This window comes from Monodelphis domestica, chromosome 2 (assembly GCF_027887165.1).
Source record: "Monodelphis domestica isolate mMonDom1 chromosome 2, mMonDom1.pri, whole genome shotgun sequence".
Lineage (NCBI taxonomy): Eukaryota > Metazoa > Chordata > Mammalia > Didelphimorphia > Didelphidae > Monodelphis > Monodelphis domestica.
Window position 1 is genome coordinate 399,681,737 of NC_077228.1, and position 27,770 is coordinate 399,709,506.

At 35.3% G+C, this 27,770-nt stretch overlaps 1 long non-coding RNA gene across 1 annotated transcript; it reads right to left on the reverse strand.

Annotated features, from left to right (window-relative positions):
* Positions 1–4,687: 4,687 nt before the first annotated feature.
* LOC103100733 (uncharacterized) lies at positions 4,688–27,636 on the reverse strand. The gene is made up of 3 exons (XR_462953.3): positions 27,458–27,636; positions 16,437–16,520; positions 4,688–5,775 (listed from the first exon to the last, which is right to left on the reverse strand). It is a non-coding gene; the product is annotated as an uncharacterized LOC103100733 (long non-coding RNA).
* Between the last annotated feature and the right edge of the window lie 134 nt (positions 27,637–27,770).

Here is a 27,770-nt window from a genome sequence, read left to right on the forward strand (position 1 = left end):
CTAGGATGAGTATAATTCTTCAAAGTAATTTTGATTTGCATGTCTCTTATTTTTAATGATTTGGGAACATTTGTGTGGTTCTGAATAGTTTAAAATTATTTTGTGAAATATTTGTTCATGTCTTTTTAATTATATTTTATGGAAAATAGTGTTTGCATATACAAAATATCTTCAAATTTCATGTAATTGAAATTGTTTATTTTATTTTTTATAAACACCTCTTCCTTGTTTCATAAAGCACTCTCTCACTTACCTAGTTGTGAAAGGTACATTATCTGGTCTTCCTTGAAACAATTTTTATAGTATTATTATTTTTTAAATTTTAAAAATATTTTTCTATGTTTACATGATTCATTTTCTTTTCCTCCCCTTTTCCCTCCCTCCTTACAGAGCCAACAAGTAATTCCACTGGGTTTTACAAATGTTATCACTTGATATTTGGTATGATTATTAATATTTAGCTCATGTGTAAATTTGGCTTATTTTTTGAACTTATTATTGCTTATGATATACTGGTCTCAATGTAATTTCTGCCAAAGTGAATTCCAGTTTTCCCAGCAATTTGTATCAGATAAGGAAGGAGTTTTTCCTTATTTGTGTTCTTGTTATTTGGGTGTTTTTCAGGATGTTTGACTATTTGTACTAGAGTGGTTTGCAATTTCCTTCTCCATCTCATTTTATAAAGGAAATGAGGCATACAGTGTTGTTACTAGTAAGTGTCAGAGGCTGGATGATCCTGGACATATCAAATTCTGTGTTAAGTTCAGTTTTGTCTGATTTCTTCCTTATCTAGTTTATTTCACTGATCTTTAATCTTTTTAAAAAATAGGAAATAGTTTTGCTAAGAGTTTTTTACTATAACTTGAGGTGTAGAAGTATTATTTACTTTTTCTCTTGCTTTTTAAATTATTTCCTTTAAGAAGAGAAAACTTTTGTTCCTTTAAATGAATCTTGTTAGTCTTGTTCTGTATAGTATCATTTTTGGTATTTTGCATAATACTGTTAAGTCAAGAAATATTAATTAATCATCTAATATGGGTCAGATATTGTCCAACTGCTGAGCATACAAAAAAAAAGCCAAAAAAATTCTTGGCTTTAAGGAACTCACAATGTAACAAGGGAAAATATGCAAACCACTCTATAGAAACATAGTAAATAGGAGATTATCTTAGAGGGAAGGCACTAACATTTAAAAGACCTGGGAAGGTGTTGTTTTTTTTTCTTTTTCAGAAGAATAGATTTTAGCTGAGACTTAAAGGAATTCAGTAGATGGAAGGAAGATAGAAAATGGGATAGAATTCTACCCTTTGGAGAAAGACAGTGAAAATGCACACAATCAAAAGATGGAGTGTCTTGTGCAAGGAATAGCGATAAGACCAGCATCACTGATTGTAACAAGAATGGAAAGGTAGAAAGGATATATATTATTAGACTTTAAATCCTCAATGATGATTTTATATTTGATCCTGGTAGTATTAGGGAGCCACTGGAGTTTATTGAATAGGGTTATGTCATGATCATAACTCATTTCAATAGCTAATTGGAATACTGATTGTAGTAAAGAGAGGTATAGATGCCTACTAGAACTAAGTAAATTCAATTAATAGTACAATTTTTTATTATATTGGAATATTACTACCATGAACAATTAATATTCATACATTTATTTGCCCTCATTTATTACTTTTAAAAGTTTTTGTCCTATTTACATAATTTCTACATGTTTTAGGTTAACAATTATATATTTATATACTCTAATAGTTATTTTTAAAGCAATTTCTCTATTCATTATTTCAGTTATTTAATGTCACATATAGAAAAAATAAGTAAAAGAATGTGAAAAACTTTAGCTAAGGAGTTGGTGGTAGAGGAACATTTGAAGTCAGTGATTCCATGAAATAGCAAAAAATATTGTGAATAAAAATAAAATTGAAAAAAGGAAGAAAATGTTAGATAATCAACAACTGGTCTGAAAAACAGATCAAGCAGCGATGATCTGATAATCATAGGTTTCTTGAAAACTATGATAAAAAGTCTATACACTGTATTTTGAGAATTCACAAATAAAAACTATTCAGATATTTTGGAACCAGAAGTCAAAATAAAGAATCTATTAATCCCTATTTAAAAGAAAATTCAAAAACAAGAGTTCAAGAAATATCATATCCAAAATTCAGAGCCTTCATAACAAGGAAAAATATTGAACAGCATCCAGAAAAAAGCAGTTCACTAAAGAACCACAGAGAAGATCACACAAAAAAGTGACCACTTCTATAATACATGAGTTTAGAGACCAAAATGCAATCTTCCAAAAGACAAAATTCGTAACTCTTCAAATTAAGTATATTCTAATGAGGGGTTCAGTTGGGGTGGGAAGAGAGCTTTAAGGAAATAGAGGAGTTTAAAGTTGAGCCAAAAGTACATAATATTCAATATAAGACCATTTTGTAGGGATACAATGACAACTAGGGGGATTAGGAAGGCCCTTTTCTAGGAATAAGCATTCATGCTTAGCTTTGAAGGCACCTGGGGATATAAGAGATGGAGGTGAATAGAAAGTCAATTCCAGCTATGTGGGACAGCCTGGACAAATGTTCATAGGTAGGATATTAAATTTCATGTATGAGAAATTGGGAAAAGGCCAGTTTTCTGGTTGAATCAGGCTGGGAAAAAAGGCTAATAATAGGTAATGATGAGTTTGACATGCCAAATAGTTTATGTCTGATTCAAAAAGTAATATAGCTAGTGGAGTTTATTAAGCAAGGGGAAGATATAGTCAGAGTAGTGCTTCAGAAGTATCCCTTCAATAAATGTGTGGAAATTGGATTGAACAGAGGGGGATTTGGGGCAGAGGGACTGATTAGCAGGCTATTGTTAATAGTACAGGGAAGAGGTTATGGAAATTTGAATTCGGCAGTATATGAGTGAGTCAATCAGATTAAGAACTTACTGTGTGAGGAGTAGTTAAGTAGTGTGGAAGAGGCATGAAAGAAGAAAGAATTTCAGGCTTGAAAAACAAAGCTGGGAACATGATCTGTCAATTAAGAAATGAAGATTCCAAATGGAATGTTCCCAGAAAAGTCAGTTGGAGCTGGCCAGGGGAGATGAACTGAGATTTCTTCTCTGGGGCTGGTTTTGGCTTTTGCTGACCAAAGATAGAGACTGGCTTTTCTTGACCTAGGCATAGAGAGAAACTTTTGTGGCTTTTGACAGAGTCTGGACTTGAGTTACTCAAGCAGAGATTATCTGACTGAAGAAGAAAGAAGAAAAGAAGAAAATTACTTGTCCTCCACATTCTCTGATTGTCCCTGAGTCACAGCTGTGACTAGACTGATATTTCTCAATCCCTCCTAATTCTCATTATAGATTAGGGACACCCTTATCCCTTTCACCTCGATTTTCATCCTGTCCAATCTTTCCCAATAAACCTCCTTACCTGAGAAAGAGAACAAGAGCATCTTCTCTAAACCTCTCAATTCACCTTTGAGTTACATAGAAAGGTGGCTGAACAACACGGGGGGAGGGAAAAGGGAGGCAGGAAGGGCATGGGTTGAATCTGGGAGGTGAAGGGAGGAGGAGGGTAGGAAAAGTATTGATCAACTAGCCATCAGCTGTAACAATAGGCAACCTCAGAGTACCCCTCTAGCAGCATCTCTCATCCTCTCTCATCAATCTCCATAACAAATAGGCATCCTGAAGGTTCCCCTAGTAGCTCTCTAGCAACAAGCCAGAGTATATCCCAGTTGTCACCAGAAATAGTTCCCCACAGATTATCTATTTTATCATAGTAGCTCAGTGGATAGAGAGCCAGGCCTGGAGATGAGAGGTCCTAGTTTCAAATCTGACCTCATATACTTCCTACCTATGTGACCATGGACACTTAACCCTATTTACTTGGCCCTTGACATTTTTCTGGCTTGGAACCAATACTTAATATCAATTCTAAGACAGCAGAAGATAGTTTTCTTTTAAGAGTTTACTACATGTCTGGAACAGTTCTAAGGACTGGTATCCTTAGACAAACCAACAAACAAACCAATCAATGTTCTTGCTTTCAGGGAGCTCTAATTTGAACGAAAAAGAGAAAATGCAAATACCTATGCAACTACAAGATACATACAGTCTAAGTAGAAGATAATCTAAAAGAGAAGAATGTAGCATCTATGGGCAAGGGAGAACAAAAAGGGTTCCTGCAGAGAATAGAAATTGTTGTCATTCTTTATGGAAGACAGGGAAGATAGAAATTAGAGATGAGGAAGAGAATTTCAGGTGTGAGGGACAGTCAGTCAATAGTCAAAGCAGTAGTCAAGAGATGGATCATTTTACACAAAAAGCAACAGGAAGCTTTGACCCAGCAACACCACTACTAGGTATATATCCTAAAGAGAACAAAGATAGGGGGAAAGAACTTACCTGTTTTAAAACATTTTTAGAAGCTCTTTTTGTGATGGAAAAGAACTAGAAACTAAAGAGATGTCCATCCATTTGGGGATGACCAAAGTTGTGGTATATGATTGCAATGGAATACTACTGCACCATAAGGAATGACAAGATGACCACAAAAAACTCTGCAAAGACTAATATGTAGTGATGCAAACTAAAGTGAGTACAATCAGAAGAATGTTGTATATAGTAACAGCAATGAAGTACAATGATCACCTGTAAATGACTTAACTATTATCACCAATGCAAAGATCTAAGACAGCACTATTGAACCTTTTAGAGATTACATGCCCAAACTGCACCTTCAAGCTGCCTGTGAACCCACTGCATTACCCCAGAAAGTGGAGGAAGGAAGTGCTCTATTTACCTATTCAATCAGGTGCACAAATTTTGCCATATCTATTTCTATAATGCCTTTGATCTGTTCTGTCTTTTCTCTATCCTCTTACCACTATCACCTTAGTTCACTATCACCTTTCACATGGACTAGTGTCTGAATTCCATTCCATCTATAGAGCTATCAAGGGGATCTTAATATGGGGTTTTAACATGCCAACTGTTTATTCAACCACAAATGACTTCTAGAATCAATGATAAACTTGGCCTTTAAAATTCTTTACACTATTGCCCTTTCTTATCTTTCTGTTCTTCTTACACATTCCTCTCCTCCACATACTCTTCAGTCCAGCCACATAAATCCATTTGATCTGACATGACACTGTATTCCTTGCCTCTATGTTTTTGTCCAACTTTGTCCAACTTGTCTGCCATATCTGAAATGCTCTCTGTTTTCATTTTTTCAGCTTAGAATCCCTTGGTTTGCTTCTAGACATAACACAAATGCTACTCTTTTCAGAACACTTTCTTTCCATCCCATTCTTCCCCCACTTGCCATTACCTCTTTTATACTCTATGTCAGTGATGGCAAATCTTTTAGAGACAAAGTGCTCAAGGTACAATGGCATATGAGTTCCACCTCCCCCACCTTACCCCAGACAGGGGAAGGAAGGAGCTCTACTATTTGACTGCTGGGCAGAGGGGTGGGTGATGTGAGAAATATCCTCAGGCACATGTGGAGAAGGGGAGGAGAGCAACCCCATCTGGTACATCTGCCATAGGTTCACCAACATGGTTCCATGTGACATAGATTCTTGAGAAAAAATTAAAACATGTTTGTCAGTTGATTAGTTGTCATGTATGGGTATGGATAATGAGACCTCAAACCTAGGAATTAGATTGTTAGGAAGGCCAGAATTCAAATCTCACTTCAGGCACTTACTGCGTGTGACCTTGGATAAATCACTTCACCTCTGTTTGCTTCCATTTCTTCATCTGTAAAATAGAGATCATAATATCACCTACATCATAATGGTGTTGAGAAGAATTAAATGACATAGTATTTATAAAACAGCACAATACCTAGTACATGGTATTACATAAATGTTATTATTATTATTATAGTATATGATAATTATTATTCTCATCTAGCTGTGTGACCTTAGGCAAGACATTTAATGTCCTTGCATATTAGTTGGATACAGTTTCATGTATAAAATAACAGGTTTATTAGATGTTCTCAAAAGTCCCTTGCTTATAGAGATTCTATGATCATGTCACTTTAGATTAAACTATACAGCACAAACTTTTCAAAGAAAAAAAGGTACCAAAAGGTAAATTAACCTCATTTATTGAGTTAAATGCTCAATATTATGACATTCTTTATCATTATATGTATTCAGCCTATAAGATATTTATATATCGAAGACTCATACCTTAATGTAGTATTGTGTGAATTTAATATAAATTGCCCCCTTCCCCTTTTCCATTTGAAACTCATTTTTGGTTGGTGTCAGCCATAACCTTCAATTGGGGATCTTGTGGCTACCTGGCTGCTTGGGAGAGACATTCTTAAGTCCTCTAGTGATTATGAATTTAGAGATCCAAAACCAAGAATTTAAATACATTAGGTTTATTTAGTCACCTGTGTGACTTTAGACAAGACATTTAACTTTTCAATTTTTTTACTAGAATATAGGGAGTTATACCAGATGATCTCAAGATACTTTTCTACTAGTGACCCTTTTATATCACATTAAATAATATCACTAACCTTTTCAAAGAACAAAGTGCACCACATGCATAATTAACCATATGTATCTAGTTAAGTTCCATATTATCATCTCCTTAAGTCATTTTGCCCACCTGAGGTATGTGATTTTCATACTTTAAGGTTATGCCTGTGTAATGGAGGGGGAAAAGGGATGGAGTCCCCCACCACTAAATTCAGGTCCAGAGTGTGGTAGAGATGAAATGGAGCTAAAGGGTGGAGACAGAGAATAGATAGTTTCTCCTCTCTCATTCCTCAATAAACCCACATTAGCTGTCTTCAGGGTTATTGGCTACTTTTCTTTAGAGGCAGGGCTGAAGTAAATCCAGGACTAACCAGCTTCTTCTTCCTTGGGGAGGAAATATAGTTCTCCTCCCCAAAGCTTTTTGTCCCTCTCCCTGAATATTTTGAGCAGGCACTTGATTTATAGAAACGGCTATTTATTCTTGAGGAACACACACAGGGTAAGGTAAGTGAGATTGAGGGATAAGGTATTTTGCAAGTGGGAAATAGGAAGTCCCTAAAACCTAACAATTGAACCCCTTCTCCCCAAATCCTTCAGGGTCAGGCTTTGCTTGCCTGACCCTCTGGGGTTAATTTTGAGAGCTGCCCTGACTTCTAACTGTCCTAGTTATGATTTGAAGTTCAAGAACAGCTTTGGAGGAATGGAGAGGAAATCTTCTTGAGGTGGATAGCTTTATATCCAAAGTCCTATCCACTCCTGTTGTCTTCTGCTGGATTCAGGAGGTCTGGCTTCACAGAAGGATGACCGGGGCTCAGAGGTGCTTTCAGAGCAACCTTTCTGAAGGGGTTCCCAAAGAGAGGTGAAGTTAATTGCTTGGATCTTCTCAGTTCATCTCTGTTCTTTCTCTGGAATTTTCTGTTCCTCTTGCCCTTCCCCCACTTGTCTTGTTCCTCTGGCAGATTGAGTCTAAGTTTCCTCTCTTACACCTGAAATACTATTTATATTGCAAGTCATTTTTTTTTTTACTTTTTAAACATTTTTTATTAAAAATTTGTCCATGGTTACATGATTCTTGTTGTTTGCCTCCCTTCTTCCCTTCCCACTCCCGGAGTGCTTCATTTTGATTGTACATTGACCCCTCAGAAATCAGCAAATGCTAAAATCAGGGCTTCATTAATTTTTTTTTTCTGATTGTCTATGCAGTAGGACTTTGTTTTATTTAACCAATACATTTCAAGACCCTCCACATAGGTATAATTCATGCATAACAGCAAGCCCTATTATTTTAAAAATATTTCTTATATGAACATATATAGTCACTTTCTGACCTTTTCTTAGGCTTATTAGAGCTACCAGAATCTCTACTCTTGTACTTTGGGGTCATTATTAATAATTAAACAGCATTAATGAAACAGAGAAGCCTTGCTCTGACATGGACAAGGCTTGTAACAAGTGAGAACTTTAGACAAAGACTAATTCAAGTTACTAATTGACATAAAACAATGTAATGATTCATGCTAACACTTCTCAGAAGTGAGAATGAACATGCTTGAATGAACTACTTTGAAACTTTACAACACTTGGGGAAAGGCTGTAGATTTAGTATGTAATTAAAAATTTTTTTTATTGTATGTATTTTTCTGACTTTATTTTTCTTTGATTTCCAATTGATATTCCTGAAGTTTCATGCTTTGAGTTCACATAAAAAGAGGTTCTATTCAATACATGAACGTATAGGAAAAATGTTGAGATTAAACTTTTTAAGTTTGTCTTGCCTAAGGTCTAGTTTGTTAAAACATTTATCAGCACTATATTGGGCATGAAGAAATTAAGACTGCATTTTGTAGTCTTATAAACAGAAAACCCTAAACTGACATGAATTACCTTTTTAGCCCAAATTTTAATCTCTAGACTTTCAAGGACTTTTCAGAGGTGTCTTTGAAGATCAAGGCTTTGAATGTCAATGGTAAGATTTTGGAAGAAGAATTTATTACCAGAATGTTTGTAATACATAAAAATATTTAGGTCATCTGCCATAATTTGTGGGTAAGATACATCACATTCATCAAAGGAATAACAGAAATCAGATCTATGTTCTTCTAGTGGCATAACTAAAGTTTATATGGCAAAGGCCCAGAGAAATTAGATTTCATGGCAGTGAGGGGAATTGGAATGACAATATAGTAACTAATACCTTCAATATAAAATAAAAAATATGACAGTGAATTTATTCTATCTATGACATGTACAAATGAGGAGAAATTTAAAAAAAAAAACAAAGAAGGTATTGTCCATATAGACCATTCAGGTAAATTAGTTCCTCAGTCAGTTAAATCCATGTATTGGCTCTAGGGCTATAGCCAAAATAAAGATGAGCCAAGCCAAGTATGAAATATACCCAATACATCAAAACTAGGTGTGGTGATTCTGCAATCAGGCAAAGGGTGAAGAGTCTAAGATACTTAAATGAATAGTAGGTTAGCACTAGGATATGCTTTCTTTCTACTTGGACATTCTAACTTTATGTATTTTTACTTACATTTGCTGGAGCCCTTTGGTTTCCATAGCCTGGAATTAGTTCCTGTCCTAATTAGTGTAAAAGCATATAAAACCCCACTAATGAACACTAGTGGGATAAGGAACAATTAGTCTCACTGCCAAGCTCTCTTTTCTATTGGTACCTAAAGTTTATTGCCAACACAATTTTTTTGCTCATTTGTTTGATCTTTATTCTCAAATCTTTTATGTCTATATTATTTAGCTTGGGTTTGGTTTCACTATCTTGATGTAGCAGAAATAAAATTCATTATGGAGTCACAAGATTTAGGTTCAAATGATGGTTTAAGTTTTGTCATATTGGGCAAGTCAATGAAGCAATCTTGGACTCAGTTTCTTATTTTAAAAATGAGCTCACTCGGAAATATGGACAAAAGGGTGGACTTCCGGGTAAACATTGTGGCAGTCTAGATGCAGGACTCTTCCTCTCCTCATCACCTACTGATATATAGTACCTTAAAAGATAAAAAGATCCAAATTCATATGAATGAAGTGACTCTACAGTAGGGCTCAGCATTGAAGGTATGTGGGATTTGGGCATTTTCACTCTATAAGGGGGTGAAAAAGCTCCTACCAAAATATGAGCTGATCTAACCTCTCCCACCCCACCTATGGAGCCAGAGTCAGAGCCAGAATCTAGAATCAGTGAGTGAGCGAGGGGTACCTCTGGAACCTTGACAGCTGACTAAGACAACCAAGGACCTACCCCTGAGAGCAGCTAGACCTGAAATCCCAGCAGGCTGAAGAGCACAGACCGTGAGTGCTCGCAGGAAGATAGCACAGAGAAGGGCAGCAAACAGCAGAAGCTGTGGAGATCTTAGAGCTGAGCTCAGGCAAAATCCTTGCTCCTTAACTCCATACATAGAGAGCCTGCCCATCTCACTCAGATTTCTGACTAAAAAGGGAAGGAAAAACCTCCACAGTGACGGCAAATTGTGCCCAGGAGCAACAACCTCCCTCCAAGAAAAACAAAACAAGGCATTGACCCTGGAAAAATTTTATAGAGGAAAAACCCAGGCTACAGAAGAAATAGAGGAGGAATTTCAAATGAATGCACCAAAGACATTCCAAAAAAAAAAGAAATTGTCCACAAGCTCTTGAAGAATTTAAATTGGACCTTATCAAAAAGATGTAAGTCTTCTGGCAAGAAAAGTGGGAAATAGTCAAAAGAGAAAAAATAACAATTTAAAGGACAAGAACTCCCCATTGGAGAAACAGCTGGGAGTCATAAAAAGCAGGATAGATCAAACTGAAAAGGAAAACCAGGTTTTAAAGATCACAATTAGGCAACTGGAAGCCAATGATCTTGAAAAACAACAAGAATTAATAAAGCAAAGTCAAAAGACTGACAAAGTAGAAGAAAACATAAAATATTTCACTGAGAAGATGACGATCAGGAAAACAGAGCAAGGGGAGATGATTTGAGAATCATTGATCTACCTGAAAAGACAGAAATAAACAGAAATCTTGACATCATACTACAAGAAGTCATCCAAAAAAACTGCCCTGATGTTCTTGAACAAAGGGGAACAATAGACATTGAAAGAGTTCATAGGACACCCTCTACACTAAATCCTCAAAGACAACTCCCAGGAATATAATTGCCAAATTCCAGAGCTTTCAAGCTAAAGAGAAAATTCTACAAAAAGCCAAAAAGAGACAATTCAGATACCAAGGAGCACCAATCAGGATTACACAAGATCTGGCAGCTTACACACTAAAGGACCACAAGGCTTGGAATATGATATTCAGAAAGGCAAGAGAATTGGGTCTTCAACCAAGGATCACCCATCCGTCAAAAATGACTATATACTTATAGGGGAAAGTATGGGCATTCAACAAAATAGAAGATATCCAAGTATTTGTAAAGAAAATACCAGAACTCAGTGGAAAGTTTGATATCCAAACACAAAGTTCAAGAGAAACATGAAAAGGTAAATAAGAAAGAGAGGGAAAAGGGGGAAAATGTTTTTTATTCAAACTTTCTTCTTTAAGGGCTTCAATAAGATCAAATTATTTATATTAATATATGGGGAAATGTTATTTGTAACTCTTACTAGGCAATATGACTTCAATTGTCCCTTCTCATTTGAGATTTATGATTCTATGGCCCTTGCAGATCTTATGAAAATAGTACTTTCAGATTTCAAATGTAAAAAGAATAATATTAAACCAAATTATTTAGTAGCATCTAAGAAATTGAAAAGTTGATCAGTAGAGCTGACTCAGTTCTATCAATAACCATTGAACTAAAAAAAAATTCATCTTTCAATAAACCTGAGAACACAAATTGCTTTTTGGAAAACTCCATACTTGTGAAAACTGCTGAGAAAAACTATAAATTAGGATGATAGATATTAGATTTTTAATATCTTACATTATATTGCAATATGAGCTTAAAATGATGCAAATCTAAATTATTAATGGTATTAAAAATATAATGGTATCATCAAGTGTTTTTTAAAGTTATAACTGAGAGTGAATTGTTATAGAAAAATATGAAGGATTTCACAAAAGATATGATCAGTAATACCTGTTGTTTGAAATAAGAAAAGCTTTTTTTTAATGAACAAATTTATAGCTGGAATAAGAAGGAAAGCTGTTAAATGAGGGGAAAGAATTTTTATTAAATATCTTCAGCAGGGTTTGATAGCAAAAATATAGATAGAATTAAAGCAACTATTAGAGACCAAAATTCATCCCAAATTTATAATCATGGGAGGCAAATAGTTGTCAAAATAATAATTGAAAATGACAACTATATGAAAAATTGCTCTATCAATTTTAGTAAGAGAAATATATTTCAAAACAAATGTGAGAGTTCATCTCAAACCCAAGACATTTTCAAAAATGGCAAAAAGGTATTATAAAAATATATAGTTATTTCCATAATCATTATTATAATTTCTAAAATTTCTAAAGTTCTGGTTTCTATGACCATTATCATCATTTTTATAGTTGTTATTTCTAAAGCTGTTATTAAATTGTGTATTCCTTCCAATCATCTTAAGAAAAGTTCTACATTTCATCATTTTGTGGCCCTTCTTCTCACAGAAGTGGCAAGTTACTGTTTTATTTGTGAATTCCTGCAAAGTGGCTATAGTTTCTCCCTTATTTTTCAATTGTCTCTTTAATATTTCAATTTCTTTCTTTAAGTCTTCCACTGATGTATTGTCTTCCTCAGGTCTTTTTACATGACGTTTATAAACATAGGTTGCTAATCTCCTCAATTCTTCAAGGTCCATAGAGTCCCAATTAGGACAGCTAGTTTTAAAGTAATCTTTTACCACTGAACAACAATTCTCAATGAATTGCCTACATATTTGCCTAATGTCTCTTTTTCTGGATAAATCAAGGTCCATATATATATTCCCTATGTCAATAAGTCTGTCCATAAACTGGGAGGGTGTTTCATCAATATCTTGTCGGGTTCTTTCAAATTTTGACCATTTTTTAGGTCTATCAGAGCAAGCTCTCATGGCTGTCAATAATGCTTCTCTGGCCTGGTTTAGTTTTGTGTGATCAAGTTCAACATTGGGGTTCCAATGTGGATCTTCAGTTGGCCAATAATGTCCTCTTCTTCCTCGTTTTTGATTAGCCAGAGAGACAATATTATTTTTCTCTCTCTTTGTTAATAATGCTTCTAATAAATTCTCAACATCCATCCAAGTGGGGTCAAAAGTTCTGAATATGTTCTCTAAATTTTTTAATAATTAATATTGGTTCATCCTCAAATGATGGCATATCTTCCTTCAATTTATTTAAATCCTTAGGGCTAAAAGGTGTATGATGTCTCACAGATACCCAAGTTTCCATTTTTATTAAAAGTGGGTACTTCCCTTAAAGGAAATAAGCTATCTGAATTATTTGGTACTCCTGTTTCTAGGCTTCTTGTTCCATTCTCAGTGGGGTAAGTATGAGAAATAGAAGAGTTGGGCACACTAAGGGAGAGGGTTTGTTGTTGTCCCATAGTGCCAGAAAGATCAGAGGTAGGAAAGGTCTGAGAATTGAATTCAGAATTGAATTGAGCAGGCTGGGAAGGAGGAGCCAAGGAAGAAGTGTGAAAGGATACGGAGGTATTAGGATTGGAGGAATCAGTAAGGTGTGAAGTGGAGGTATTTGGATCAGAAGTATGGGTAGGGTGTGAACTTAGAGTGGATTGTATAGGGTTGGAAGCATGGGTGTGGTGTGTACTTAGAGTTTAGGGTGTGGGGTCGGAAGCATGGGCAGGTTGTGAACTTAGAGTTGAGGTTGTAGGATTTTCTGAGGCTGATGGGGCAGGGGGAGGGGTGGGTTGGTTAAGAGGTGGTTCTAAGGTAGAGTTGGCAGGAGGAGCAGTAGGTTGACTAGGAGGGTTAATGTCCAGAGTTTCTGATAATGTTCTTAACTCTCTTTTAATGCTTCTCATAAAAGTTATGATCTCCCCATGAAGTCCCTCCATAAGCTCCTCTATAAGCTCCTGCCGAGTATTTAGTTCTACAATTTGTTGAATATTAGAGGGAGCAATTTGTTGGTTTGCTGAGAAATGAGTTCTTCAAGGAAATACAATATTACAATTACAATAATCAAAAACTCAAGGGAAAGTAGTATGTCGATTAGATTTTGCCATAAGTTCCATGGGATGAGTCCTTTCAGAGAGACAAGGAATTCTGTACTTATAAGATTGGTCATGGGGCTGATGAGCCAGCTGTTAAGTAAGTTGTAGACCAATGCTTGTATTAAGAAAAGAACAAAGTATTTACTGAAACTCCAGTTGTTAACTAAGTTCTGAACTGGTTGTAACTCCATATTTCTAAAGTAAACACATGGGAAGCAGTACAAGGCCAAAAGCTTTCCCAGGTTTTTCTAGTCCTAATTTAGGCAGTTGCTAGCCAGGACCTTAGGGCCCTGTTGCTAAGATCTAAAACAGCTTAATTTAAGGAGAATCAAAATATTTTTTTACTCACCCACTCTTGCAGCTATATTTTTGAAGCCAAATTAAAAAAGAAAACAAAACTGACTGATAGAGCAAGTAATAAAGCAAAGAGATAAAGGAAAGAGATTTCACAGAAACTTTTTGAGGGTTTTCTCACCAACCTTGTGGTCAGCCAAACTGTAAGAGTTAAAATAGTTGAGGCAGTAAAACTGTAGTGATTAAAATAGTGGAAGATATAAATTGTAGTAGATATAAGAGTGGATGAGTAAGTTGTGACTGCAGAAAATATGTTTTCACTACAATGCCTTGTTTCAAATCAAATATAAGATGGTCACCAGGGAAATATTCCCAATTATGAATATACCCAAGTCAACTGGGTTTTATAGAGAATTTAATTAATAATACAATGAGGAATTAAAGAAAGAGAGAAAGAGAGAAAAAGGAAATAATGAGAAAAGGATAGGCTGGCCCAGGGCAGCCCTGGCCAACCCAGGCCTAAGCCTTAAGAGAAAGATCAGTCAGTCCTTAATCACTCACCACAAGATCTGTCCAAGCAAGGATTCTAGTGACACCAGGCCAGCTTCATCTCAGCTGACTCTACCAGCTCAATGCCTGAATCTGAATCTCCTGTTCCATCTGAATGAATCTGAGCTCCTATTTAAAGGGAATTTTCTTCTATGTCACCTCCCCTAAGTTCTCCCATCTGCCAATCACAGTAGACATTTTTCAAAGGACAGACCATTCTTAATTCACACCTGAGTAGACTAATCTTTTGAGTAATTTACACCTGAGTAGACTAGAATCTCTGAGTAAGTTTTTACCACTTTGCTCCTTGTAAGTTCACAAGTTGCCTGACCTTTATAGGTACTTAGCACCCTTTTGTATTAGTCCTAAAATAGGCATGGCTTAAAGAACTTTTTGTCTTACTATAAGTATGGGTTTAAGTACTTTTCATTGTTCAGAAAAGAGTTGACACCTTTATCTTCCCCTAGGGCAGACTTAAGTAGGGGTGGAGTAGAGGTCTCACATTCCTGATCTAAGTAGAGTTCTCACATTCCTGATCTAAGTACCTTTACTGCCCAAATGGAGAATGGTCCCAATGGGGAATGGTCCCAATGGGGAATGGTCTTAACCCAACCTTATGAAGTAGGGTCTGGGAATTTTTAAGGTTCACAATGCATAGTATAAATTGACAGACAAGGTTTAAACCAAGTTCCAAATCCAGGTCTTTTTCCACTCTATAACATTGATGAGAAAATATATAAACTGTAACAAAGCAAAAATATATAGAGATGGGAAAACAATATCCACAGAAACTACAGAAATGTAAATTGGAAAAAAATTAAAATTGAAATCCTAAATGCTGTGTAATTATAATGACCAAAATTAGTCTCCCAAAAGAAATATAAGAACAGACTTCTTTGGTGAGATGGGAAACTATATGTATGAAAAATTATATGTAAAGTTAAACTAAATTACTATTGGTTAGTTTTGATAAACTATTCTATTACTTTAAAAATTATTTATTATAATGAATGTCCAATACTGTCTTTATAACTCAAATATCTCATTTTCAAAATGAGGTGTTCATGTTGCACTGAACAATTTCTAAATCTTGTTCCAGCTTCTGCTCTATGATTCTAAAAAATCTCTTCATTTTTGCAAATGTTGTTCATCTTAGTATGGGTCATTTGGTTCTGTAAATTTATCTACAACTACCACAAGTTACTACTTATACAGGCATTGTTGGGATTCAAATTTAATTATCTCCAGTTTTGTTATTTATCTTACACATGAAAATTTGTTGCTATGTAACACATCACTTCATTTTGATGGTTGATTTGTCCTTTTGAGTGACTAGCTGGATTTATTCACATGTCACTTATCAATAAGTTAACAAACATTTACTAAACTCTTACTATATGCCAGGCAATAGGTGACATTTGGATGTGGTGAGTGGAAAAGAAGCTAGTCAACCCCTGCCTCTGATAAAAGATTAATTTATAATGGCAGGTATACATTTGTATATCCTAAAGTGATTTTGGCAAATGCAATTAAGAAGCCCCAACCCTTTTGATTACCTTTGACCTTCTTATGATTGTTGAGCAGGTGGATATGACAGAGGGGAATTTAGCCCAACCCTTTGAGCTACTATGACCTTCTGCTGGTAACTGTTGAGCAGCTGAAGGTGACAGAGACTCAGAAAGATTGAAGGATCTGTTTAAAGGGCAATATTTTGGAATTATTTCAAGATGTATTTTCTGTTAATCATCTTGATTAAACTTAAATATATGTGTATTGCTTGCCAACATATAAAAGGGAACATTTGGTTTTTTTTTCTCTTCAAATCTAAAGAGCCATCATAAGAATTGAAATTTTATAAGAAGGAATAGTCCAATTTGGACCACTCTTCACAGGAACAAGATATCTTGCCATTGAAAAATACTCACCACCCCATCCACTTTGATTGAGATGAAGTCACTTTTTTTCTGGTTTGTCATTGACTAAATAATTTGAAGAATCATTAAGTCTTCCTACAAGGGGAGAACAGATAGAAGATGATCTTTAGGATTTCAAATGCTTAGTATGTTGGTTATAAGAATTGGCTACTATGTTATAAGACTAAAGGGGAATAAAGCACAGAGTTTTGCAACCAACTTTGTAATGACATGTTCTTTTGTTCAAGTTTTTTTTTTCCTATTATACATTTTTATAGAACCGGGGGTCTTAGGATCTCTTACTTTAACCTTCATTTTGATTTGCTGAGGAAACTGTGAAGTCCTTGATTAGCTAATGATTTTACCCAAAGGGCAAAACAAACTTTAGGAAGTTAGTATTTGAATTTAGGACTGCCCCCAGTCTTTCCTTTCTTCAACCCATCATCTGCACAACTTCCAAATTAACAGTCCTAAAATATGTCTGACTCTAAAATATGTCACTGCTCTCTATAGGAAGATTCAATGATTCCTAGGATAAAAAAAGCGAAACATTCAAACAAAAAGCACCTCATATTTAACACCCATAACAGTCTGGTTATCTCTTTTACCACACCAATTTCTCAAGATTCCCCTCCATACCCTCTATGTTTTACCTAAATTGACCTAATTGCTGTTTTCCATACACAACATTCCATATAGCACTACTTGTATAAATAGAATTGTGCACCCTAGGACTAAGTTCCCCAGAATTATTTTTCTCTTCCCCAAATTTCTTTTTCTTTGGCCCCATGCTGCATCCTCACGTTTTGTAAATAAGTTTCTGTGAACTCCATTCTCTCCTGCCACTTTTTATGGTTTGGGCAGCTCCTCTTTTCTCGGGTTATCACTTCCTTTACTTCAAGATATTATTAATAAATCTTATGATAAAATGATACTTGGAGTATTTGGATATTGATTTTTAATTTTACATACTGTATTTTGAAAGACTTCTTTCTCATTTATGCCTCTTACAATTTCTACCTTCTTTAATGACTCAGATCATTCATCACCTTTCCAGGGAAGTCTTTCCTGATCATTTGAATCATTAATGTTTATCATATGCAAGTTATCATATACACATATATCATATTTGAAAGGCAGAACATGAGTTTCTTGAGGGCCGGAATTATATTTTTAAAATTTCAAATTATTTATTTGTACCATTAAAATACCTGTGGATTTCTTTCCCTCCCTCCCTTTCCCTAATTGAAAAAGGCAATATCTGACAAACAGATATACATATGAATATATGTGTATAAACATATGTATATTTCTTGCTTATTTCTATTTGTAAATTCTTTCTCTAGAGGGGGACATTCACACATCATTCTTCAAATAATATTTTATTGCTGTATATAGGGTTCTTTTGGTCCTACTCATTTCCCTCCTTATAATTTCATATAGGTCTTTCCATGCTTTTTTAAAATTAATTAAGCTGCTCATCATTTTTCATAACAGAATAGTATTCCATTAAAATTATATGCCACAATTTTTTAGCCATTCTCCAATTGAGGGGGCATCTCTTCAAATTCCATTTTTAACCACAAAAAAGATCACTGCTATAAATATTTTAGAATTGTGTAGATAGAATCCACTTCCCAGGCTTGTACCCCCCAATTTTGTCCTACCCTCGATCCCATTTTGTGGGTATATGTTGCTTGTCAGAGGGAGACAGAAACAAAAAGGTGTGATGTGGAGCACAGAGGGTTCTCTTGCCATTGGCCCTGAGGTGGAACACAGGATGGACTGGGAGCTCTGATGTCTGCTGCTCGCTGGAGGCTTTTTGTAGACTTTGGCAGCTTTGGATTTTTTGGCTTCCTAATTCAACTAAGGGTATTTTAGTTAAGTGATATTTTCTGCCTCCTCCCTACACTTCCCTCTTTTTACTTTATCTCCATTTTGATTAAAACTTAATTGTTAGGAGCTACTAACAGGGGGCAGCTGGGTAGCTCAGTGGATTGAGAGCCAGGCCTAGAGACAGGAGGTCATAGGTTCAAATCTGACCTCAGATTCTTCCTAGCTGGGTGACCCTGGGCAAGTCACTTAACCCCCATTTCCTATCCCTTACCACTCTTCTGCCATTCCAAGATGGAAGGTAAGAGTTTTTTAAAAAAGAGATACTAACAGACTCGTGACTTGAGTTAATTTTATAAATGATGACCACAATTTTTAAAAATTAATATTACATTTAATATTTTACTTTCATTATTACAGAATATATAATTTCTTTTCCTTTTTCCATCATTAGTTTAGGAACTAAACTTAATAGTGATATAGTTGTATCCAAAGGTATATACCTTTACAACCTATAGCACCCTAACTCCACTAAACCCCCAAATCTTCCCAACAGAACCAACTCGCTCCAGATAGGTGAACTTTTTAAAGAGTGATCAGGCTGTGAAGAACATATCCAGTGGTCATTGGTACATTCCTCTGCACAGGTGGTCAAGAGCTAATAAAGGATTGTCTGGCAAAAAGAAAATCAAAGTTGAGAAAAAAATTTTATAGCATTTTCAACTAAGTCAACTCTTCTGTGTAGGAGTTTCAAAATTCTTGGAGCATAATTACAGTTTACTCTCCAAAATTTTCTGAGCAGTTCACAATTCCACAAAGAGAATATTTATGCCCCCACTTTTCCACATCCCTCCAGTTGTCATTTTCCTCTTTTATCATTTTATCTAATTTGATAAGTTTGAAATGTTATATCAGAGTTGTTTTGCCTTCCTTTAATCCATAATAATTCATAGTTATATATAGCTTCAATTTTTTCTAAAAACTCTTCATACTTTTTTTCTATTTATCAATTGAGGAGTGGTTCATAGTTCTTAAAATTCAATAAAGTTCTCTACATATTTTAGCTATGAGAACCTTATCCAAGGATTAATTATTTTTGTTTTTATACTCTCAGGAGATAGCACAGGAATTTGCACATAAACAATACTTAGTAGAAAAATGCAGAGTTAAAAAAACTTTTAAAGGAAAAAGAAAATTGATTAATTTCTCCTTTTTATTTCCTACAATGAGTAGTAAAAAGTCCTTGAATGAATGATTTTATAGCAAAATAATAGCTATTCCTAGATAAAATAGGAGAAAATCTAAGTAGAAACTCAACTAACTGTTTAAATGAATCACTAGAGTTGAGTTCATATCATTCTAAAATTTTCACCCACACATCAATTTTTAAACTGGACTCAAATTTCAGATATAATTTCTAACCTCCAATAATGGCCTTTTGGTCCATCTCATAGATACAACATATGGAATACTCCAAAAGAAAGTCCTTAAATATTAACTTATTCATTAAACCTAGTATGCTTTAGAGCAATGATGGCAAACCTTTTAGAGGGACTTTTAGATTTTAAACACTGAAATCATAAATTCAAGTACAACAAAGCTAAAAACTTTGGAACTAAATAGATTGCAAAATTGATACTTATTCATACTCTGAGAGTGAAACTAGAAAACAAAGTGTCACCTTGCTTGATGTAGCTGGGAAAATGGGGCTCAGGGTGACTCAAATTTTTTGCTACTTTGTACATGTTTCATATCTCACCAGTCTTGAACTCTGACCCAAACCCAAATGACTTTTGGGTGAAGAGAACTGAGCCCATCTAGGCACTGTTTTTTTTTTCACCTTTTAGGCCTAGTGTAGTGCATAGCAACCTCCCCCACTACACATGCAATGGTGACCTGACCTATGCAAACCAACCAAACTTCTGCAACCTAGAGCTGGGGACTTTCACTGGAAAGAGAAAATGAGGGCCAGAATGTAAGGCTGTTTTATTACAATCCCGTGTGTTGGCTACTCAGGTCAATTAAAACAACCTTGCTGGCAGTAGCTTGGGAGGAAAGGGGAAAGTGGTAAGTGATCTCAAAATTGGCATTAGTTTTTTGGTGATTTTTTGTTTTCTTTTGAATTCTGGGTGTCTGGATAAATAAAATTGCTTTATCTTTGGCACATAATTGCTGTTTTGGAGAAGTTTAAAATGAAGTCATGGAATTCAGAAAAACATCTAATATTCTTTGTTGTTATTCATGTAACCCTGAATTCTGAGGGTTTTCAAAGAAAGAAATCAACTGTCAAAGAGGAGAATGGGGAGACTCTTTTTCCTTCCCTCTTTAAATGGAGAGGGGTAAATGGTTTGCATCACTGGAAAGATGTAAGCTCCAGTAAACAGTTGAGGGGAATGAGGAAGGGAGAATATGGATGTTGAGGTGGAAATTGAAGGGTGGAGGGAAAGATGTCAAGATCTCTCCCTCCCTAGGGTTAGCTGACACTAGAGCTTGAGACAATGTTAGAGAGACAGAAGAAATCTTTCTATCTCTCTTCCCAAAGGATATTTTACAAACTATATTCTTTGAGTCCTAATGTGAGAACATTTGCTGGGAAAGATGTTTGTATTCCAGTCAGCTGTTCAGAAGAAGGGTTTTGTTGTTAAACCCTTCCCTATGGAGCCCTGTGTCAGACCAAATCTGTTCTTGTCACAAATGAGCCAGGATTCACCCTTGAATCCTGTTCTCAATTTATCTAGCTTCTCTCTTGTTATGAAACCAGACCAACCCCAAGATCTGACTTGAACTAAGATTTTATTTGGAAAGGGAAAGGAAAGTAGGGAAAGGAAAAAGGGAGCAGGATGCCCTGACAAGCTAAACCCCCAACAGTCAGGTCTAGAGGTTTGAGTCCAAGTTCCAAATGACTCTGAATCCTTTTCAGCTGTCAGTCTTCTTTATAAGTTAATATCTCTAGTGTTTTAAATCTCAGTAAAATCCAAAGAAGGCAAAAGGGAAGACCCAGAAAGAAGTAGACTGGCTGGCTCAGATGAGAGTCTGAACCAAACCCTTTCTGAGTCTAGGGCTTTTGATTTTGATTTCAGATGAAGGAAAAGTAGTAGGATTCTTTGATGGAATCACAGATAATCAGGTTCACAGAAAATCAGAAGATCCAGCTGGCTCTTCTCCCTCTCATTGCTTCGGATCCCCTCAGCCACCCAGGAAAAGTCCTCTCTGTCTCCCAAAGCTGGAAGTGCTGAGCTGTCCAGAATTCACCTCAGCTCACACTTCTCTACCCAGAATCCTTTGCTGTCTTTCAACTGCCACCAAGCTGCTTATCCATCTTATCTATCAAAAGTGCAGGGTTCTACCAAGCTTCTCCCTTGCTATCCTTACACAACTTAACAATAAGTTAATAAAATGCTCCAAATAATTAACAATTATATAAATATAACAACTTTGAGATTCTATCTATCATCTATCAGATTTATAAAAATGACCAAAAAAAAAAGGAAATTGACAATTGCTAGAGGAGCTGCAGATTCACAAGTGCACAGGTATACAATTGGTTGTGTTGTGAATTGTTCCAAGCATTTTAGAATGCAATTTGGAATTATACTCTAAGAGTAATTTAACTTTGATTCAGAAATACTATTATAAAACCTACCTATACCCAAAAGATAAAAAGGAAAGAAGAAAAAACAATACATTTCAAACATTTATAGGTCTTTTTGTTGTAGAAAAAAATGTTAACCAAAAAAAGTATGCTTAAATTGTGGAATATCTAAACAAATTATGATATATGAGTGAAATGGAATACTAGTAGTCTACAAAAATTATAAAACAGATTGATTCAGAGAAATCTGAGAAGATACATAACACCTGATGAAAAATATAGTGAGCAGGATCAGAACAGTTTAGCAAATAAAAAGATAACTATGAAAAAAACAACTTTACAAAACTTAAGAACTCTGATCAACACCATGACAATCTCCAATGTACTAATTTTTTTTTACTCTTACCCATATCGACAAAATTGTGATGGACTATAAATGCAAAATGAGACATTCTTTTGTGGGCATTGTAAATGTTTCAATGCATTTTGCTTGAATGTGCTTATTTTAAACAATAAATGCTTTGCCTATTTTTATTTGTTGGAATCATTTTAAGGGAGAGGACTTTACAAATTTATTAAAAATTAATAAAATTCCTAAAAAGAAGTTTCATATTAGTAGGAAATATGCAGTCTTATTACTATAATTTTGTTTTTCTTTTTGGGGCAATTCAGCACCTAAACTGATAGCTAATAATTCTGTAACCTTGTAAAGTTTGTACATTGATTTTCTTACAGCTACTCCCTGATGGTGGGGTATTGAAAATATTGTAATAACTATTTTACAAATAAAGAAATTGGGGAACAGAGAAATGAAGTAACTGCTGCTATCCTTTATAAATCTAGTAAGTAATCAGATTTGAACTCAAGATTTGACTCCAAGAATTGTGTTCTTTTCACCACACTACATTTAAGTAAGATCTGAGTTTATACATATTTTTTATCCTCTTGACATAGGCATATTTTCTCTCTTCCTATCTTTGTGCTCTGAACTACAATGGAATAGGCTGGAATATACTGTACAGTTCAAATCACTTTAAATGTTTTCCCATAATTTTCTACAAAATGTAAGGTATTAGAATTATATTGTTTGATTTTACCTTTTGCCTTGGAGAGATGGCAGGACCTACTACATAGATTGCTCAAGGCCAAGAAGATCAGCATTTAATATCTGCCTCTCAAACATATTAAAACCATGATGTGTGACCTGAGTTCAATCACTTGACATTCTACTGCTCTACATAACTCCCTAGGTTTAGAAATGTCAGAGAAAGTGCCAGGTTGCATAATTACATTTCTTCATCTAAGAAGTCTAATGCCAATGAAATTATAAGTTCATTCCTTACTTCTATCTTTAATAAAAAAAAGGAATACAAAGAAAATATAATGATGCATGAAAATTGGAGAAGTTATAGTCTTTTATGTTTATTTTAGTGCTAAGGAGATTAAAATCTATCTCAATGTACACTGAGATATTCTGATAAATAGAGTTGTCCCTACGGCAAAAATTGTGAAATAACAATCACAAGACATTAGAGTTGGAAGGTACCTTAAATGTCACTTAACACAATTCCTTCATTTTGAAGATGAGGAAACTAAAGGTAAGAGCAGCAAAATGTCTTAGCCAATACTAGCAGAACCAACGCTAGAACCCAACATTTTTGAAAAGTTCACGGATTTGGAGCCAAAAGGTTGGCATTTGACTGCAGCCACTGTGACTTCTGAACTGAATATCTTTAGGCACGTCACTTTGTCTTAATTGCTTCATTTAAAAATAATATAACATTATTATCTTATAGATTTTGGCAAGGAATGCATTATATGATAGCTAATTTATTTGTTATGTTAAGAAAGGATAATTCTAGCTAGTCAGTCATCATTCATTTTTTTATTACCTATTATGTGCTGGGCACTGATTGTGCTACCTTATAGGAATACAAGCAAAGACAAAAAACAGCTCCAGCTCTCAAAGTCATTATAGTATAATCATGGAGAGAATAAGGAGGGGACAGCAGGCAAATAGCTACTTATAATATAATAATATACTTTGAACTTATAATCACTTAAGAGATTTTGATGTAAACCTAATTTCTGTCAAACTGAATTATGGTTTTCCCAGCAATTCTTGTCAGAAAAGGAGCCCTTCCTTATTTATGTTCTTCTTTTTTAGTCTTTTTCAATCACATCTGACACTTTGTGACTCCATATAAAGTTTTATTGGCAAAGATACTGGAATGATTTGCCATTTCATTCTCCAGCTCATTTTACAGATGAGGAACTGTGAAAATTAAGGTTAAGTGACTTGCCCAGGGCCACACAGTTGGTAAGTTGCTAAGGCCAGATATTCTTGAGTTTATCAAATTCTAGATGATTAAATTCAGTTTTGTCTCATTCTTCCTTAACCAGGGGATTTATTTCTTATTCTCTTTAAACAAGCAGAAAATAGCTTTGATGACGAGTGCTTTTTTGAGCCTTCTTGAGGCCAAGAAGTATATTAATTCTTTATTGTTCTTCTTAAAATATTTCCCTTAAGATTAGATAACTTTTCTTTCTTCAAATGAATTGTGTAATTTTGTCTAGTTCTGTTACGTATTCTTTTGGTAGTTTGAATGATATTCAAATCAACACCTAAAAAAAATCCATAGAAGAAAACTTCCACAAATGTAATATCCAAAATCCAGAGCCTCCATAGCAAGGAAAATATTGAAAATGTCTCACAAAAAGCAGTTCATAAACCAAGGTAGCACAGTCAAGATCACACAAACCCGGGGAACTTTTATAATAAATGAAATTGTGTAGTCGAGGATTACCTCCTCTTTTCTTTATTTGTATTTGCTTAAGATAACGTTGTGGATTTGCTTGTCTTTGCTTCAGACAAAGATGAGGATTAATCTTTACCCATCCTGGACCAAGGATGGAACAGTAAACATGAAGGGAGCAGGATAACACTTATGAAAGGCAATTTATGATTAGGTGGGCGCTTATCCCCTTTATCTGCCCCTCTTCCCCTTGTTTGTATTTGTAATAAACGAAGGATGTGGGTTAACCTTTGAACACCTGCCTATCCCTGGACCAAGGTTAGGGTTTCTGGAATGAAGAATCATAAATTCCTGTGGGTTTTGTCTAAGTAGTCTTTGCCTATAAAAGTTCTGTGTGAAGCAAATAAAATGGGCACTATTTCTCTCTTTTCCTATAGTGTCCACCTCTTCTTTTGTTACTCTTCATTTTTCGTTACCCCAAACAGGATGTCACAGGACTGGCCGACCCTGTGGATGAGTCTTGTAAGCCATAGAGTCTTACAAATGGCTGCCAGGACAAGGACTTTCATTCGTAACCCCTATTCCTTTGCTGGTCATAGGATGACGAAGACTTAACAGCTTTTGCCCCGAGACTGCAGCTCGGATGGGCAGAAGAATGGAACAGAGAGAGTGCAGTATTTGTGGGCCTCCTCTGTTCCCCAACTTTCTCTCTCTCTCTTTCGCTTTTTAGTTTAAACTGTCCCCTATTAGGGACCCCCTTCCCCCCATTATTTTCTTTTCTTGGAACCCTTCCTTCGGTTCTCTTTGGAGAACCCCCGACGCTGTGTGCTGGTCATGCAAAGTTTTGATGCTACGGAGATCCCCTCGGTGGTGAGTATATGAGATACTCTAAGGGTGAGAGGGAAATTATATTTTTTCTTTAGAATGGATCCTAAAAGACTGATTTTTTCCTTTCAAAGCATGCTTGTCACAATGTTGTGTGTTTCTGTTTTTTGTTGTCTTTGTCAAAGTCTCATCTCTATGTATTCTTGAATTGGACACTCACAAAAAGAAAGAATATAAAATGGGATAGTTGCAAGATTGAACTTGTCTGTCAAAAATCCTCAGCAGAGGACAAAAGCAAACACCTGTTCAATGATTTTTTCCTCTTTCTTCCTTTGGATGGGCCCCCAAAGGAGCGAAAAAGAGAAAAATTCAGAGCAGAAAAAGGGAGATTTTTACTCCACAATTAGAGGCTATTTTTCACTTAAGATTAATCCTCATCTTTGTCTGAAGCAAAGACAAGCAAATCCACAACTTTAAATTGGAACTTGAAATACAATCTTCCAAAAGGCAAAATCATGGATTTACAATTATAAAGAATTCTACAGACAAATATAATCCAAATAAGGGGTAGCCTGGATGAAAATTGAGCTTTAAGGAAATAAGGATGCTCTAATTGAGCCAACAAGTTCTTATTAAGAATTTACTATGTGCTAAGTGCTGATGAATTTTAAAAAAAGGAGTGGAGCAAGGTTTGTTATGATAAATAAGAGCTAAGTAAAATACAAACAAAAGAATCAGAAGAAACTTAGGAAGGTAAACTTATTTGAGCTATTGAAGGGAATTATATGATGATACAGTATTAACATTGTAAAGAGGAGAGAACTTTTTCAGTATAACATCTTCAAAGGATATTGAGAGCATTATATATGTACAAAAAGAGCTGAAGGAGAACTGATTCTATCATGAGGGTGTTAAGGAGAAAAGAGAAAGGAGAATAAAAGCAACATACTAGTTTAGAAAGGATGAAGTCAAGTATGCAGTTCCTGCTGTTTCTCTTCATTGAAGTACATGAAAAGAGTTTATGAGTATATCAGTGTGGCAGAAAAGGTGAGAAAATAATGTTTCAGAAGAACTTAACTGAAGCAAAAGAGGGGAACAGACAGACAGACAGACAGAAAGGCAGATAGAGACAGAGATATATAGTGAGTCAAAGGTAGAGATAGAGAAACATAATGCCAAGAAGGGAAGATATGCAAGCAGGAATCTTCCAGATTCTGAAGAGTGAATGGCATAAGAGTGAAAAACAAGAAAAGAAGTTAAATAAATCATGGGACCAATAAATTATAGAATGGTAGAACAAGCCATGGCATATAAATGTATTGGAACATTATTGTGCAGTAAAAAAAAATTAAAGGATGGTTTCAGAGACCAGTAGGAGGTATGAAAAAAGTTCAGACCTTAGTGAGTAGAACCAAGAAAAGTTTATGTAATGACTGCAACATCATAAAGTAAAAACCCTGAAACACAAGAACTCTGATCAAAGCAATAACAAGTCATAATTTAAGAACCTATAATGATGCATGTAATCCACTTCATGACAGTGAAGTAACAGAGTTGAAATGCAGATAGAGGCACACATTTCTGGACACAGCCACTGTTGATTTGTTTTGATAGAATATTGTAATAGGTGTATTTTGGAGAAGGGATTTGATGAGATTAGATGAACTACTTTGGGCCAGTAACAAAGGTTTTACACTGTGGGTGAAAGGGAAGGCTTGCCCAAGCCAGAGCCTGGTCTAGGGTCCAGCACACAGACCAATGAGTCACAGATTAGACAAAAGTCCCTGGAAGTTGTAATTTAGTCTTTAAGAGACAATTGGAGGGAAAAGGGAATTACAATCACTATTTTTCTAGCTAATACCTCAAAGGGTCTTTACCCTCTCTTCTCTCACCTAAAATTTCCAAACCCTAAAACTAGCTATCCTACACTAACCCAAACCTCCTTTGATTGTTACTAGAGGTATTAGACAGGGATGTCCCTACAGGGAAAGATCCCAGGTCCAGATTGAATCAGACCTCCCACTCACTGACTGCTACTGATGACTGGATGTTGTTTCAGGCTAGCTTCAGGTTCAAAGATCTTCCAAGGGAAACACAGATATCAACAACAAGGACAGGTACAGGAACTCCATCAAGTATTTGGCAGCAAATCCTTCCAGGTATTTACAGTTAGCAAACCCTCAGAGAGACTCTCAGCTCCTGAGTTCTCAACTCAAACCTTCCTTTTCAACATTCCAGAATCTTTCCTCATGCAACTGTCCTCTGCAGACCATCATCTCTGCCTATAACCCTTTCTTCCTTATAATAGTATGCATATTTATTACAAGTTTTATTTCCTTC